The sequence below is a fragment of the Prinia subflava genome, chromosome 4 (genome assembly GCF_021018805.1).
Source record: "Prinia subflava isolate CZ2003 ecotype Zambia chromosome 4, Cam_Psub_1.2, whole genome shotgun sequence".
Taxonomy (NCBI): domain Eukaryota; kingdom Metazoa; phylum Chordata; class Aves; order Passeriformes; family Cisticolidae; genus Prinia; species Prinia subflava.
In genome coordinates this window covers 7,319,942-7,336,520 of record NC_086250.1, presented here as the reverse complement: position 1 = coordinate 7,336,520, position 16,579 = coordinate 7,319,942, and positions in this window count along the sequence as shown.

Here is a 16,579-nt window from a genome sequence, read left to right as displayed (position 1 = left end):
ACCTACTTTAGAACAGATTACAGTTTGATGTTCAAAATTTCCATCTTTTATTCCCTTGCAACTGTGAAAGAGTTAATCTCACATCTTAAAGGGAGTTTGCCCTTAATAAGAAAGCATTAAAACAAGCCAACAATAATAAGCTAAATGAAGGCCATTCTTTTGCTTTTTGTCAATATTTTCATAGCAACAAATAGATCAAACACAAGATATTTCTTAAGGATTTCCCCCCCACCTTGTAAGTCATAAATGCTTTGGTATATTTAATTTCAAAATGAGTTCCCTGTGGATCAGGCTAACACAACAGATTAAGAAAACCTTCCCAAACTCTGCTGCATCTTAGATGGAAAAGTACAAAAAATGTTCTTTTGCTGTTTCTCCCAGCTCCTTTTTCAACTGTTCCTCTTTCTCCCATACCTAAGGACCAAGCTGTCAATGCTAATCAAAAGTTTCTTAGTCCTATTCTGAGGCTTCAAAACACTGTAGTACATATTTTTTCTAAATAAATGAAGGCTTTTAGACTATATTCAGAAGAAAAATATTCAAGTGACTATATATTTGCTACACCACGCTGATATAGCTGGCATATTTAGAGACAGAAAGATCCCCCCTGCAAGATGAAAAGCAAAGGGAATACCTGTGTTTTGTGACAGTCTGCACAAGTACTACTTGGTGCAGAGAGACCAAATGGCCTGTTACTCTTGGATCTATACTAGTTTTAAACCCTCCTAAGCAAGGTCAGGAGACAATTCTGCCCAGGGAGAGGTGTTTGCTAAGACCTGACCAACTTTTCCATACAAGGGCATTGCTCAGACTCTGAAAATACTCCTTTGCAATATTTTCTTGTCAAAGGGATTTAATTTGCAGACTTGAATTTCTCCTGTCCTGTCCTTACTGGTTACACAATACCAAGGGCTCCTCAGTGAAATGTAGAGCACAGCTGTTCACAGCTGCTTTAACATATGGACACCAGCCTTGTTACTGGAACAGGCTGGGGCTTGGTTCACTGCCCCTCTAAATCTGTCTGATGCTGAGTCCTGTTCCTGGAAAATGCTTCTGTAGGAACTGCAGCTCTGGTCCAGCTGTGGGCAGATGTGAGGGCAGCAGAGGCAGCAAGAGCCCTGTGGATGTGGCTGCACTACAGCCCCAGTGCAGAAGGGTCCTGCCTCCCTCCTCCTGCAGCTGGACCAGAGAACGGAGGCCTACAACGAGAAGCAAAAGTGACAAAACAAACTCTCTGTTCGATAAATCACCAACTCTTCCAGCTGGCCTAGGCAGCTGCCGTGTGCCGCCCATCAGAACGCCACGGGAGCAGCCTCGGAGCACCACTTCCATAGGTGCTGGCTGCCACACTTGGCCCTCGGCCAAACAGAAAATGTCCCCTCTAATCATTTTGCAAGAGTGGTAAAGGTAGTGACAAATTACTTACAAATGGCACTGCAAGATTTGCCAATATCTTTGGAGACAGAGGCCAGCGTGCAGTGTGAAGGCTGCACACAAAGGCTCAGGGAAGCAAAAGCCTTGGTGCAGCTCTAACAGACTGTGAATTTCAGCTTTAGCATGGACATGGTTTTGGTTACTCACCACATATTTGAAACAAATGAAGTGGGTTTTTTCTGTGTTTACTTTGGAGCCAGCTATTTTCAAGGTCACAGTCCCTGCTAAAGGAGGAAACTATGTCTCTGAGGTATTGGGAATTAAACAGAGGAAAGAAAAAGGCACAGAGAAAGTAGCTGCCTTACAGAGAGAACTCAAATATTTTGTTTCCTTCCTCGTTCACTCTGCAGTCAAAAAAGAACTTTACAGTGAACACTAACTCATGTTTTTTTAAAAATGAACATAATTTTGAATTCACAGGAATTCTTTTTAAACTCCTGGAATCCCTTTCTGATAAACTGCAATACAAAGGGACATTCCCACTTGCAAATTTCCACTTGGCTTTTACAGTCTGTGGTGACACATGGTGGCACCTATATCCAGTCAAGTGTTTTGTGCAGGCAGCTTTCAGACCTGGAGACACAGATGAGGAGGTGGAGGGGAGGCAGCAAATGTTTTGAGAGCCCTGGAGAAGCCAATCAAGACAGAAATCAGACACTGCAGAGGGCACAGATTTTGCTGTGACCACAGACTTTTGTGGCAGGAGCCAGAGGAAAGCAGTACCAAAGGGATGGTGAGGGGAAGGACAGGAGTGAGTGGGCAGAGAGGCTGCAAAGACAAGCAAGGAATTCCATCCCAGGGAAGAGCAGGACCTGCTGTTATCAGACTGCAGCCTGCCCTGTCCCTGGTACAGGAGGTCACACAGCATTTCACTACAGCAGAGCTCCACTCTGTATCTGACCAGGAATTAACTCTGGAGCCTCAGGTCTTAAAGAACGCAGAGAAGGATCAAAGCCAGCAGCCATATGAAAAGAAGCTTCTTTCATAACTTAATTGCTCATTTGCAAAATATCAACGCTATTTATTCAAGTAACTATGACCTTTTTTGGTGCACTTCTAATGTAAATGTTCATGTGTGGCTGTCAGAGGAAAATCATGATAATAAAATACTAATACCTTAGATCAGGAGTTGCCCAATTAACTTTGCTGGGACAGTATCCCTATAGAAATGGATTTGCACTGTGCCTCTTTGAGGTTACAGCTGTTTCCAGTTCTGTCCCAGGCTCTGCACTTGAGGAAGACAAATGCATTTGGAGCCATTTTGCAGATGCTTTTTTCTCATTCAAGTACCATGAGAAATACATGAAGGTTCTGAGAATCCCTCCTTCAGCTGGCCTCTGTTCTTGTCATATCCCAGATTATGGGATGCCTGTTCTTCCAGCTGTAGTGCCAAGAAATATTATTTTGAGGTGCAGAAGATGTCTTCCATGGCTCTAATTAAACAGATCAAACGCATACAGGCAGGGAACAGCATGTGCATACCAGTCCAGAGGACATATAATGTCAACTAGAACTGGAACAGTTTCACTGGAACAACGTCAGGAAGGCCAGAAAGTGAAGGAAGACACTCCATGTCTTGACAGTGGTGCAACACTGGACATCATCTATTCCTCATGCAGATGTCAGCAGCAAGATGCAATGATTAAGGGAATGTCATTAATATTTCCTTTTTATTTGGGCCCAACTGGGATACAGAACAGCAGTTCCTGGATAGAAGATGATAAACTCTGGGTTGAAAAATGGGGATGGAGAGGTATAGACAAGAGTTCTAGGAGTGGAAAAAGAAGAACTTATATGAATTACTCCTTCAAAAAGGGCATGCTCTGTCTCACACCCAGTATCACAGTAAGGAGACAGCTTCTGCTTCAGTTGTTTCATAAATCTGGGACATCAATAAAAATGGGAGTCTACAACAATACAAGATAATTTTCTCTTCTTCAGAAATTGTCTTTTAGATGCATATGCAATTTACTTTTAGGTGGTATCTACATGTTCATATGGAGTAGGGTACACACTATTTACTATCCAGTGGCACCAAAGAGCTATGCAGCCTTTCTTTTTTTTAATCACCTGCACTGATACTCTGTAACACATGTGTCAATGTAAGAAAGCAAAAATACACATCAGAGCTGACTGCTACTAGTGGGAAGGGAAAATGTGTGACTTCTCAACCCGAAGTAAACAGGTTAGTAGGCTTTAATAAAGTCAAGCAATATTGTTAGCTGTATTAGAACCACTAAAGAGTCCACTAGGTATAAAAGAACCATGCCTGCAGAATGGTAGCATCAGTACATTTAAGAACTAATAGTATTACAATCATATGGTTACCACTTTGAAAACCAAGCTTTCAAGGATTCAATAAAGAGATTAAAACCCTGTAAATCATATTTACATAGTGAATACACAAGAGTTATATTTTTTTTTGTGACTTTTTTATTTAAATTCTGCTGCAATCAATGCATGTTTTGGAAAGCAATGCAAAACTCCTCAAGCAGATGATATTCTTCAATGTTGTTTGAACATGAGAATATTCCTCTTGACATGCTGAGGTAATGTAGGCTTACCAAGAAAGATGTTCTGACCGAAAGAGGTGAATTAATAACTCTGAAAGAAGGTGGAAGTTGCACAGATAGGAAGAGCATTGTGTTATACTTGACCAAAACCAGTACACCACTCTGAGGCACTGTGGAGTTTTCCACAAGTTTAGGCTGTGGCAGGATGTTCTAAGCCTTCCTTGTATGGAGGTTTGGTCTTCTAGGCCTCTGAAGGAAGAAATACATTCCAAAATGTGAAAGGTCTACTGTGCTTTTTAGCAATGTTTCTTGACAGTACACTTTAGGTACAAAGAGCAGAAAAAACACCTGTTACCACAAACAACCACTTTCTCAACTTCTAAATGCACGTTATGTGACTTACCAAAATACTTCTGGTTTTGAGTCATTCCACATCAAGTCTCCCTTGTTGGCCTTGACATCATATCTGGAACAGCCAATGGTTAACAGTTTCTGATCTGCATGTTATCAGTGCAACTGAAATAAAGAACAGAATTTTGCTCAGGATTACTTTTATTCTCCATGCCTCAAGGAACACAAGCACTTGTCCAACTTCAGTACTGATGTATTTGAAAATCCCAGTGAGCTGGTAAAGACAACACCTCGCTCATCAGAAGCCAGTACCAAATGATTCCACACATGATGGAGGTAAATGAAGGCAATTTTAAAATAAGGTCTCATCTATGAAATCTTCTAGCTGGTAACACTTACTGTTCAGCTGATGTCCAAGAGTAAGTCTGGAGCCTGTTTTTAGTAGCATGCTGTTCAAAACAGGATCATTGCTTTAAAAAATTAGAAAATTTTCTATTTCTGATTCTCAAGATTTTCACTGTGACCATTTAAAAGACTTATGAAAGAATGCCACACTTGTATTTATGAACAGCATGGCTCATGCACCTTCATACTGACTGCTAGAAAGTTACTGAGAAGGTAGTTTTACTTTCAGGTAACCCTGACTGTTCTTACTAAGCAGGACACTTTATAATCATGGTCTTTTGTGTCATCCTCAGGTCTTGTATCACAAGTATCCAACCTGGAAATTGTTACTGGCAAAATATCTTTTAATTCAGAAGGAGACCACACCCATAATGGAACCTGAATTGTGCTTTACTACTTCTAAAACTTCCCAAGGTACTGATTCCAAGAAGAGATGGGTGTCCATTTTGGTAAGCAAGTACCAGCTTTTTAACTTCTTGTCAGCCTGCAGCAGCTGCTGCATTATTCACATGTTCTTTCACCTTGCCCAAGGTGAAGCTCGTTATTCTTTAAGGATTAAAGGAGTTTTTATGGTGCTTGCTAGTAGCCAGGTAGGGGTTGGTATCTCCTCTCAAGTAACAGGACAAGAAGAAACAGCATCAAGTTGTGCCAGGGGAGGTTTAGGTTGGATAACAGGAAAAATTTCTTAATGGAAAGAAATTTTTCATTTCTTCATATCAAGCACTGGAACATGCTGCTTGGGGTAGTGGTGGAGTCACCATCCCTGAAGGGATTTAAAAGGTGTGTAGATGAGGACATGTTTTAGTGTTACCTTGGCAGTGTTTGGTTAGTGGTTGGACTTGGTAAAGGAGGTCTTTTCCAACTGAAAGGATTCTATGATTCTGTAACACTATGGCAACAAAATGTAAAATTTCTTATATTCCTGAATTTCTAATGACATAAAGTGGCATTAATAAAATAGTCTTAGGGCCAGTACTCACCAAAACACCAGAAAAAAATGTGTTCTGACACAGCTTAAAATACATTAAAACCATTCAAAATTCACCTGGTTCCATCCACCAAGTCAAAGGGAGCAAACCAGGAGGAAAGGTTCTCAGGTATAATTCATTATAATTCATGATGCAGCTTTCAGTGAGCAGCTGTGACTGCAGACACTGAACAGGCACAACCCTTGTTAGTCCTCCAAGCACTGCCCAGGTGAATGAAGAATCACACCCCAGGATGCCTGTGTGCCTAAGCACAGGCCTGGGTGCCTTCCCCCTGCTCAGGGAGATGAGGAGAACCCTTGCCTGGCTCTGACAGTTGTGATACCACTCATGGTCTGGCTATGAAGAGCAAAACACTCCGCAGTGTGCGTTATTGTGATTTAATCTTTAAGGGAGGAGTAGTCTTTAATCTTGCTAATGGCATTTTCTAGGAACTGCTTCAGAGACATTCCTTCATGTGAGAGACTGAAATGGTAAGGGTTAATGACTCCAAGGACGGGCCATTTGCCAAAGCAGCAGGTGCTTTGCTGAGCCCCCCAGCCAGAGGCAGGAGAGCTTTTGGGTGTGTGGTGGGGACACCTCTGGTCTGCAAAGCACCGCCCAGGGGCAGAGGAGGTGAGCACCCACCACCAGAACACAACCAGGAGAAACCTACCTTAGTTCAGCCACAAGCTGGTTTTGAGCCAGATAAGGGGAGAGGTCGATAAGAAGCAGATGCTGTGAGGTGGAATAGTGCTTTGACCATGACAATGTCTCCCTTACACAAGGGCTCAGGTGTAAAACTCCACCTGACCCTGAGGCAGACACGGAGGCCTCAGAGTTTCCATCCCTTCTGATGGGGGGCCATAACCAGCTCAACTGCACTGACCTGAGGGGCAGGGTCATGCCTTAAAGGGTGTCATAAACCATCAAAGATCCCTGAAATGCACCCAGACTTATTTTATGGCCTTCCCCCAGGGAACTGTTAGTGATCCACAGTGTTGTATCAGACAGTGTAACCTTCCCACACGCCAGGGGAGGTACCTGGGCATTCCCACCTGGACGCTGAACCCACCACGCTTTGTGTGCCATGGGTCAAAGCTGAGACCATCACCTCAACCAACAGACACTGAAACTGCAACAATCAGCTCCTGTCACTGGATCCACTGGTGGTGATATATTTCCATTGTCTACTTTTATCCTTCTTTCTTTCTTTTCCTTATATACTTTCTTAAGTGGTATCTTTATACTTTTATATTGCTCTTTTTCTGTAGATACTAACCAAAACAGCTACATGCTTCCTTCCCATTGCAACCAAATGGTTCTAAAATAAACCTGCTGTCTATCTCTCCATCTCTCTAAAAACACAGTGTCACACTCTAATCCACCCCAAGGGATCTATTAACAAGAACCTCAGTTACTCGGCCTTCAGGGCTGGGTTGTAACATTTCCCTCACCAAAATTATTTTTATTCTCATCAGTAAAAATTAGGCTTCCAAGTCTTCTTACACAAACAGTGTCAAACAGAAAAGATCTAAATCTATTTTCCTTACTTCACAGATTTTTCTTCTACAATGGATATATACGTATTTGTGTAAATCTGTATTCTAAACCTTACCCTATTATTTTAAAAAATAACTAGCAGTTTTAAAGACAAGGTAAAATAAAACATAATAAATTATAACAACTTCTTAAATTATAAATAATAAATTAAAAAGAAAACCAATATTCAGCTTCCACTGTCAAACCTATCACTTCAAACTGCTCTGCTTCTATAAGGAAATTAAAGTTTTATGCCCCCAGTACTGGGAATCCAATAGAAGCCTGATCCTTTGCACATGAAATGCCTTCCTTTGCCTCAAATCTCAAAGCCAGCTCCGTTCTGGTTCTCTCCTTCCCTTTCCATCTGTGCACGATGGATTCCTTTACGCTTTCCTTGGCCCATTATAACTGATACACATTTAACTATGCACATACTTATCCATAAAATAAATAACATGTTCCTCATTTTTATCCTCTGAAATATGAATTAAGGAACTGTCTTTGGTGACAGTCTGCTCTTTTGTCTGTGCATTACCAGCAAAAGAATAACAATGCTCAATGGATTTCAATCAAGAATTAACAAGAGGAATGAAAAATATTTTATGCAGTTCCTTTTCTTCATATGCACAACTAAACCAAGCGTGTCTTCTCATGTTCGTGCAGACAGACACAGTTTTCATACAATTATAAATAATCACTGAGAGTATCAGCACAGTAGAAAGTTAGTGGGGAACAAACACATAAAAAACCTTTCTGATTTTGTTTATTTATCATTATTTTACAGCACTTCTTCCTATCATAACTGCTGAAAGAACCCCTGTCCAACAACAGCAGGACAAAAAAAAAGCCTTGGAATTATTTTTATTATTTCTTTATAATTTATTATTTTTCAATAAACTAAAAGCAAATTAAAACAGGGTTCAATATTCACATGACATTTGAAATTTTACTTCCCAGATTTTACTGGGAGAATAAAAGGCAAGCTAAGCACCCCCCCTTTGGCTCTCCCATTTTGGTAATTCCTCACTAGTGTATGTACCTACAAAAGACTTCATCTAAATTCCAGTTTAATCTCTCCCTTGACTATCCTGGAGACATTCTGTTTAAACATGTCCTCATTTTCTTCAAATCATGTTATGTGTTTCTTTCCTGAAGCGCAGTGTGTTGTCCTGAGAGGGTAATACAGGTAACATTTAATACCTAATTGTAAAATAACAGTAGCATTTATCAACCCTGAGCTCCACTGGCACTACTAATTCTCACAACATCACTGAGGCCACAAGCTCTGGTACTCCAAACCCCATTTTTAGGTCCAGCAGCAGGGAAGGATGGAAAGAAAAGCCCATTTGCACAGAGACCAAACCAAATCTCTGTCCTGGTTCTGACAGCTGCCCTTAGGATTTTCCTTGACTCTCCCTAAAGTATGTGCTGGTGCAATCACAAGGAAGCACGAAAAACAAAGGATCCATAAGACATATTTGAATTTCCCTTTCAATGGCAGCCCATTTTCCACTTGTAGTTTTGCATCGAACATTCCTTAATTCAACAACAAAACAGTGGATGATCCACAAAGTCTATGGAGAAGACTTTAATTTCAGTTTCCTTTGTGTAATTGTTGACAAAAATATCTTCAGATTAGACACTTACTAGACACAAACAGCTCCGTATCTGGCTACAAGGATATAGGTGAAATACGTAAACTAAACAATATATGAACTAATACATACCACTAATGCAGGTATAACCTTAAAATCACAGCTTCTGTCTAAAATACACAGAATTTCATTTTACAAAGAGATCACTACCTTTGCAAGTGGATTTCACTGCTTTCTCCTGAAATATTGCTGCATTTTTCAGACACCTGGAATCAAGTGGCTGCTTTGCCACATGCACTCCAACAAATATTGTTTCAGCAGGTGTCAATGGAGCAGTCCTCAGGTTAAACAGCTTACTGGAGGTCTGACACCCCCCAAAAAAAGACCTAAGAAAGCCTTCCTATTGTTGAACACATTTTTGTTTCAAATATTAATATGACACACCAGAACAGTTCGACATTTATGAACATCTGAAAATGTTCTGGCCACGTGGAAACACTGTGTCAGCATTCTACACTTTTAAATTTTATTTTGCTCTTAATTTTAATTATCAAAGCAGATAGAAGTTTAAATATTGAAGGATCTAAACATAAATTCATTAAACTTTTAAGTTTATTTATGTAAGCAGAGAAAAACAGGAAACTAAAAACAACTGCAAAATATTTTCAGTAATTGAAATGAAGTAACTGACATTAAGTAGGGAAGAGAAATCTGTATTTTGTTTTAATATGCAATTTTAATATAACACCTACTTAAGGTGGCAGTTGAGAGCTACCATAAATATTTTAACATTCTAAATTGCATCTTTACTGAACTGTACATAATCACGTTTATTATCGCAATTTTCACTGAAACAGAAACCTGGTAAACACACATTTCATCTCAGTACCTTAAAGCAGTGACAGAGCTGTACCTTTGCCTGCACTCTGTGTCCATCTTCGCTGTGCCCAGGACTATTTGCAAGTGGAAATGACTCCTTAAGCTATAAATGCACAGTAAGATACACAAGTGGCTGCATGGCTGAAATGGCTTCCGGAAGGAGGAGGCAAAATCTGAACTGTCACCTCCAACTCTGTTTCTCAGTGACACGGAGGCAGACTCCCACAAATAGCTGAAAGTTATATTAAGAGGTTCTGTGATGTCCTGCCAGGGTCTTTACTAGGCTTCTAGAGTACAAAGGTCATGTATTGTTTATTTATAGATAAGGAGGATACTGCACAAACCAGGAGGTTTAGGGAAGCTTGTGCTTCTAAGCGAAATAAGTCTGTGAAATAATGCAATATACACCACATTTTGAGAAACTAATCAAAAGGTGTCCCCTTTAACTAATATACAGTTTTGATTTGAGAAGAAAAGACATATCTAAATCTTGCCCAGTTGGGGCAGAGCTTACCTTGACTTACTATTAAAAAGAAATTTCCAGGAGATTCCTCCTTGTTTAGATAAACAAATCTATCTGTGAGCAGTGTCGTGATGAGGATTCCCCTTACTATGTATTTGTAGAGGATTTAGCACAGCTGTATCTTTTGTCTTTACACACAAAACTACTTTCTCCTCTGCATTTGATGGCTGGACTCGATGATCCTAGAGGTCTTTTCCAACTAAAGGATTCCATGATTTGTGTAGCAATGTAGATGTTGTAAGCACAAGGCTGTGTGCTCACCCTGGCTGCTGGGCTTGGTTAAGGGTTGATTCTCACCCCAGTCCTGCCAATCACTTGGTCAAATCACTCCTGCCTTGCCTCTGCTCCCCTGGGACCAGGTAGTGGAGCGCTAATGTTTGCCAGACAGCTGTTGTGTGCCTTAATTATCTCCACAAAGGGAAACAGAATTACTGCAAATTCTCGTCCAAGGACATTAAATGCACGCAGTGTCTGTCATTAACATCAGCAAATCAGTCAGTATTTTGAGTGCATGCAAATACAGGCTGTTCTCTAACAAATAAACATTTTTTCCTCTTCTCAGTTAAAGAAAGGACTAAAGTAGCCCCCAGTCCTGTAGTGAACCCTGCTTTATCTCCCACCCCTCACTTATTAACAGGCTGGAAAAAGAAAACATATTGTGCCTCTCTCTCCAGACACTGTTTTTATTTGAACATTTCTGATTTTCAAACCTGACAGAGCCTTTAATAAGACATAATAGGCAAGCTGAATGTCAGTCCCAAGAGTCAGAAAAATACTCCATTTTAACCTGTCTGAAATGCAGGAAACAGCTTTAAGAAAGAAAATGAGCAGACAGAATTACTTCAGTATTCTGTGTTAAGACACTTCTACTATATCAGTCCAAAAAATGGGTGTACACTTGACATATATGGCCTCTGGAAAATAAGTATGAAGTCACTGATTTTAGAAGTTAACATTCAGGCTTTTTGCTTAGGCTGCATTCAGTTTGATTGAAATCAGTATTTTCCCAATTCAATTCAGATATTAACTGATTTCTTACCTTATCTGAAAAACAGTGAATGGGGTGTTCCTAAGGCAGCAAAGCTGATCATTGCTGGTCACTCCTGTCCCACAGTGCTGAGGCTGATGGTTTCTTCTGACGATGGGCAGGACCATTCTCTCAATCCATTGACCCTCACAGTTTCCTTCCAATTTCTGCTAAACAGCAACACCTGTGGAAAAAACAATTCCCATTTTTTACTGCTTCCAGCATCTTTTTACTTTTGACATGACTTTTGATTGATTGCATCTTTCACTGCCATCAATGTACTGTCCATGGCATTTTCTTCCTACACTTGCTATCCTGCTGCCCTCATTCCTCTCCACCTTAATGATGCCTTTTCAGTCGTTCTATTTCCTCCCCCTTTACCCTCTGTCTATCAAGAATACTTACAAAACCCCAGAAAGATGTTTTGCTTAGACACTGGGTTAAATGTCAGCATCCATGTTTATTTCCTGCAGTGAAACAGATTTTCAAAACAGCTTCTCTATTTTCCACTGCTAGTGACACCACTGGTGACAGGCTTTCAAGTGAGCACAGCATCAACCTGTTCCAGCTCCAATTCTTATGATCAGATGTTTGGAATTGCTCAGGGCCAACACAGTTAAGCATTTTTCAAAGTCCACTCTTCTGTCCTGCATTCCAAATATCTTCAGAAATTTTGACATTGTGACCCTAATCTTTCAGTACCCCATAATGTCATATAAAAAAGAAGGTATTTTGTCTTCTCCCAAGCTTTATCTTTTCCCAAGGAATTTGGGATATAAATGGATCAAATATTTTATTACACACAGCTTGTTTTGAATTTTAACCTGAAACTTTACTCATCTAGAAATACCACTGTTATGTTATGTAATGTCATGTCATGCATTTTATTTATTATATTTTGCCAAAAGAGAAGATTTGCCTTTTAAGACAGCTCAATTTCAGTGGACTAAGATTTGCAAAGTCCATTTGCTTTAAGAAACCTCCTCAAAATGCATTCTAGTAAAGAAAACTCCCACAGACAGCAAGACCCTACTGTGAATTAGTTAAAATCAGTCTCCCAATTATGATTTTGTATGTTTGTTTGGCTAGTTATTTGGTTTTGCAGGAATAATCTTATTAGTCTACAAAATCTGGCGAGCCAATTCTAATTTTTATACTTTCGTCTTTCCACTGTTTTCCATTTGAAGCTCTTCCCGTGTTCTTATTTCACAGAAGGTGCAATGAAGGGGAAACCATGTCTGCAGACACAGTGGCTCAGGCAGCTGAAGTTCCTGAAGTATTTATTAGCCCATCCCAAGGAGATCTTGTGTCTCAGTATGTAACAGACTGATGATCCATGTTCTTCCTATCTTCTTTAGATTTCAGGGTTCCTCATGCACCTTTACCTCTCTCTTCCCATTACTTCTCTCCACCATTCATCCCTCTTATCACTGGCAAGCTGAAATGTCCCAGAACACGTTTCCCTTGATCTCAACAAGCTCCCAAGTAGAATCAGGGCTCTACACAAAATTAACACTGTCCAACACAGGATAACAAAGTCCAAAGCATACAATGTTTATCCAGCAAACAAAACCCCCCAGAATAAGTGTTATAACAGGATTAAATTTTACAAACAGAGAGGAACCTCCAGAGTAACACCCAGACTCAGTACCCAGCACAACTCAGTCCAAAATGCACAGAGTTAAATGCATGCTCAAATTATTCATTAACTGGAACCCATCAGGAGTTTTTCTGCTATTACCAAATATGCCCATGCTTAAAACTGATATGACTGCTAAGACTTAACTTCTCTTGAAGCACAGACCCTTTTTAGGTTATAGTTATTTCACTTACAAGGCAACCTGGTCCTGGATTACTCAACTGTGCTATATCCACCCCACTAACCTAACGCTTAAACACGAATTACATCTCAAAAACACAATCTTTGCTAGTTTCACTGTCAGATTCTATAAGGCACCCTTTCATCTCCAACTAGCACAAGGTGGTTTCAAAACAAACAAAAACCTGAAGTGGCTCTTCACAGCAGGTGTGTTACGCTGCAGGACTCCTTGCGAGGGAGGCTGCAAGGCTCGGAGGGAGGTCGGGCAAGTTTACAGAGCAGAAATCCACTTTGGTTGCTAATGAGAAAGAAACTATGCCTGGCTGCATGTTTCTCTGGGGTGGGGGAGCACCAAGAGATCACTTAGCTGAAACATGATCTGCAATTTCCTTGTCCTTACACACTTCCTTAGGCATTTGGGATTGGACAGGGCTGGGGACAGGTGTCAGTCTGAGCAGCTGGACAGTCCTGCTGCAGGATGAGTCCCAGCACTAAGCTCAGATGTTCCAGCCCCTCTTGAAGGGAACTCTGACTCCATGCAAACTGCTGTGGAGTGAGTGATCAGCAATAATTAAACAAAATGCACAGTGTTACACACTGAGGCTTAACCAAATCCTGTTTCAGCCCAATGGCTCAAATTGAGCAAAAAAGTTTCACAATTTTTTAACTTTACTGTTCTAAAGAAAAAGCCACCCATTTTTTCAGTCTCACCCAAAACTAAATAGCTCCAGATGTAGTTAAAGAATAATAGAGGTTTTGTGAATTTTTAATGCCGTTCACCTTTATATTCCAAATTAAATTTCATACATCCAGCCAAATGAAAACTGCTCTACTGATCACCTCAAGTTCTACCGATCCGTTACCAAGTTTAATAACTTTTAATTCAACCTGTCAACAAGCACAGGTGAGTCCTTAGTACTCTTAGCTACATCACAGAGCAAAAATGATTCAATCCGTGAGAAACACACACTTGCCTCCTCCCCACTCCTATCAGAATCTGATGTAAGAAGAAATTCCACCAGAAAAGACTTTTTCAAGAGGCTGCCAACTGATTCTACACATTCAGCTGAAGTGTAGATTTCAGTGCATTTCTCCAAAGAGATTCTCCTCATCTCTCTGCAGAGAGAAGGAGCCATGGCTATGGTAACACAGCAACTTCACAGATTTGTACAGGCCTTTGTGAGCAGCCAAGGTCTTATTTTCATCCTTTAGGTGAGAATTTTCAGATACTGAACCTTGAAATGGATTATAATTTTGCCAACTGAAATTTCACCCAAACACACTTGGCAATATAATAATTATAATCCATGTGCAGTGCCTTGGCTGCAGCCTAGCATGAAGGATGTAGTTACTTGGAAACATGCTTTCAGTTTCAAGGATGAAAAGCAAATCTTAATGTTTTAAGAAAACTGTTGAAGTGTTTAGATTGAAGGCGAAAATTTGTCTCCTGTCTTTATTCTGAGCAATTCAGCAGTTTTCTAAAACTGCTGAAAAGAGCCCTGCATTACCAACACTGAAAGCAGGCTGGTATGATTTTACCCTTGGACTATGTGGACTGCATATACTGTTGCAGGCTCAGTATATGCAGACCTAACTGTTGTGTCTTTGTTTTTCTAAGTGTAGGGAGAGAAAAATCTAGCACCTCTGAGGTTTGGGATCTAACCCATCTTTGTATCATTTTTAACAGTGATTTTCCCATGGCTTAAATCAATCCTCCCACTCTGCACAGGAGGCTACTGGGATGTGTCCTGTGAACCCCCTCCTTTTCCCCTAGCAGACTTCTGCCTGATGATCTCATTCTCCACTCATATCTTCTCATCCCATCTGTAGGCCAAGAAGTCATAAATCTGTCCCTTCTTTCATGGCTTGTCTCATTTCATCTCATCTCATCCTGTCTCACATCTCTTCTTGGGTGTTTTGTTGCCAGTTATGAGTCACTATAACTCAGACTTAATTCATATCTGAAACTCTCTTCCCTCCCCACATTACTGTTCAATAAATGCTACTTAGGTCCAATGAATGCCCTGCCTTCAGAAAAAAAAAAAAAAAAGGGGAAAAAACCCCAACATATCATGTTTTTGAACATTGTCAAAGAAACCAAACTTAAAGATCACAACTTCAGGAGCTTTAAAAATTAAGGCTGTCCTTATTCTTTTTTCCCTCCTCAGTGTCATCATTGCATTTAGGTTTTACAGCTGACATTCAACTTACAACTCCTCCCTAGTCTTCCTTTTGCATCAGGAACTGCTCATGTCTGGGCTGTGTAGTAGGTGCAAGGCCATAGTTTTGAAATACAGGCATCCAAACTTCCCCACCAGCTCAACACCACCTTGACAACACAGTCACCACTGAGTGGAGAACCAAAGCTCAAAACACAGAACTGACTCTCCTTGCACTGTCTGGAACCATTGCCTTGGTTACCAGACCCAGCAAACATCACATTCTCTATTAGTTATTTGATACTAAGTCTTTCTGTGCCCAATGCAGGGTGTTTTGGAATGAGAAGGACCAGGAAAATTAGGAATATTATAATTAGGAAAAGCTCCTTTTAAAGTGCCATCATCTTCTAGAAATACTGACTGTGATAAAATACTGATTGCAAGTTTCTCAAGTCCCAAAATGACACAAATTTTGTGAAATGGAAGCATTCTTTCTGTGAAAAGAGAACCAAATTAAAAGCTGTATCTCTAAAACACAGCAACACTCGTAAGGAGCTTTGTTATACCTGTAATTTGTTGAGAAAATAGTGTACCAGGGTAGTGTTAGAAACATGAAATGTTTGCAAAAAGCATTAAGAAAAAAGAAATTTTAAAAAAAGACATAATACTGAAAGGAAATGTACTAATAATACTAAATACTATACTATCAATCACTGGTCCTATGTGTTACATCTGCATTATGTGCAGGAAAACCTGGTACCCCTGGATTTACAATCATTTTTCCATATAAGTTATATGAGGTTCTCTCAGCTGAAGCAAACTGCATGAAGTCCAGAAGCAGTTTGGTTGCAGAATCTGAAAGAGTACATCAACAGTGTCTGTGAACACACTGCCAAAACCACGGGAATGCACACACATAAAAATACCAATGTGAGTAAATATCTGGAAGCTGATAAGAGTGTGTAGTTCAGGAATTAAAATAACACCCACAGTGACTTTGCTGTTTACTTGCATCTGTTTTCAGACAGTCACATGTTTTATAATATTCAGCAAGAGTGATTTTTCACATACCAGTGATACAACCATTAAATAGATACCCTTAGGAGATACCTCTGCTTTTGTGGTTTTGTTTAAAATACTTAATTTTGAACAAAGTTAATTATAACAGCTTGATCATTGCAATGAGATAACTTAAGAGTGCAATAATTGTACAAATAAAATATTTTCTCTGAATGTACCTTGGTACTGGTGCACTCAGCAAGCACAACTCTTACCCTTACTCCCATTAACAGCTCATTTGCTTCCCCCAATTAATCAGCCACGAAGCTGTGTACAGCCAACCTCTGCACTTACATCACCATACAAAC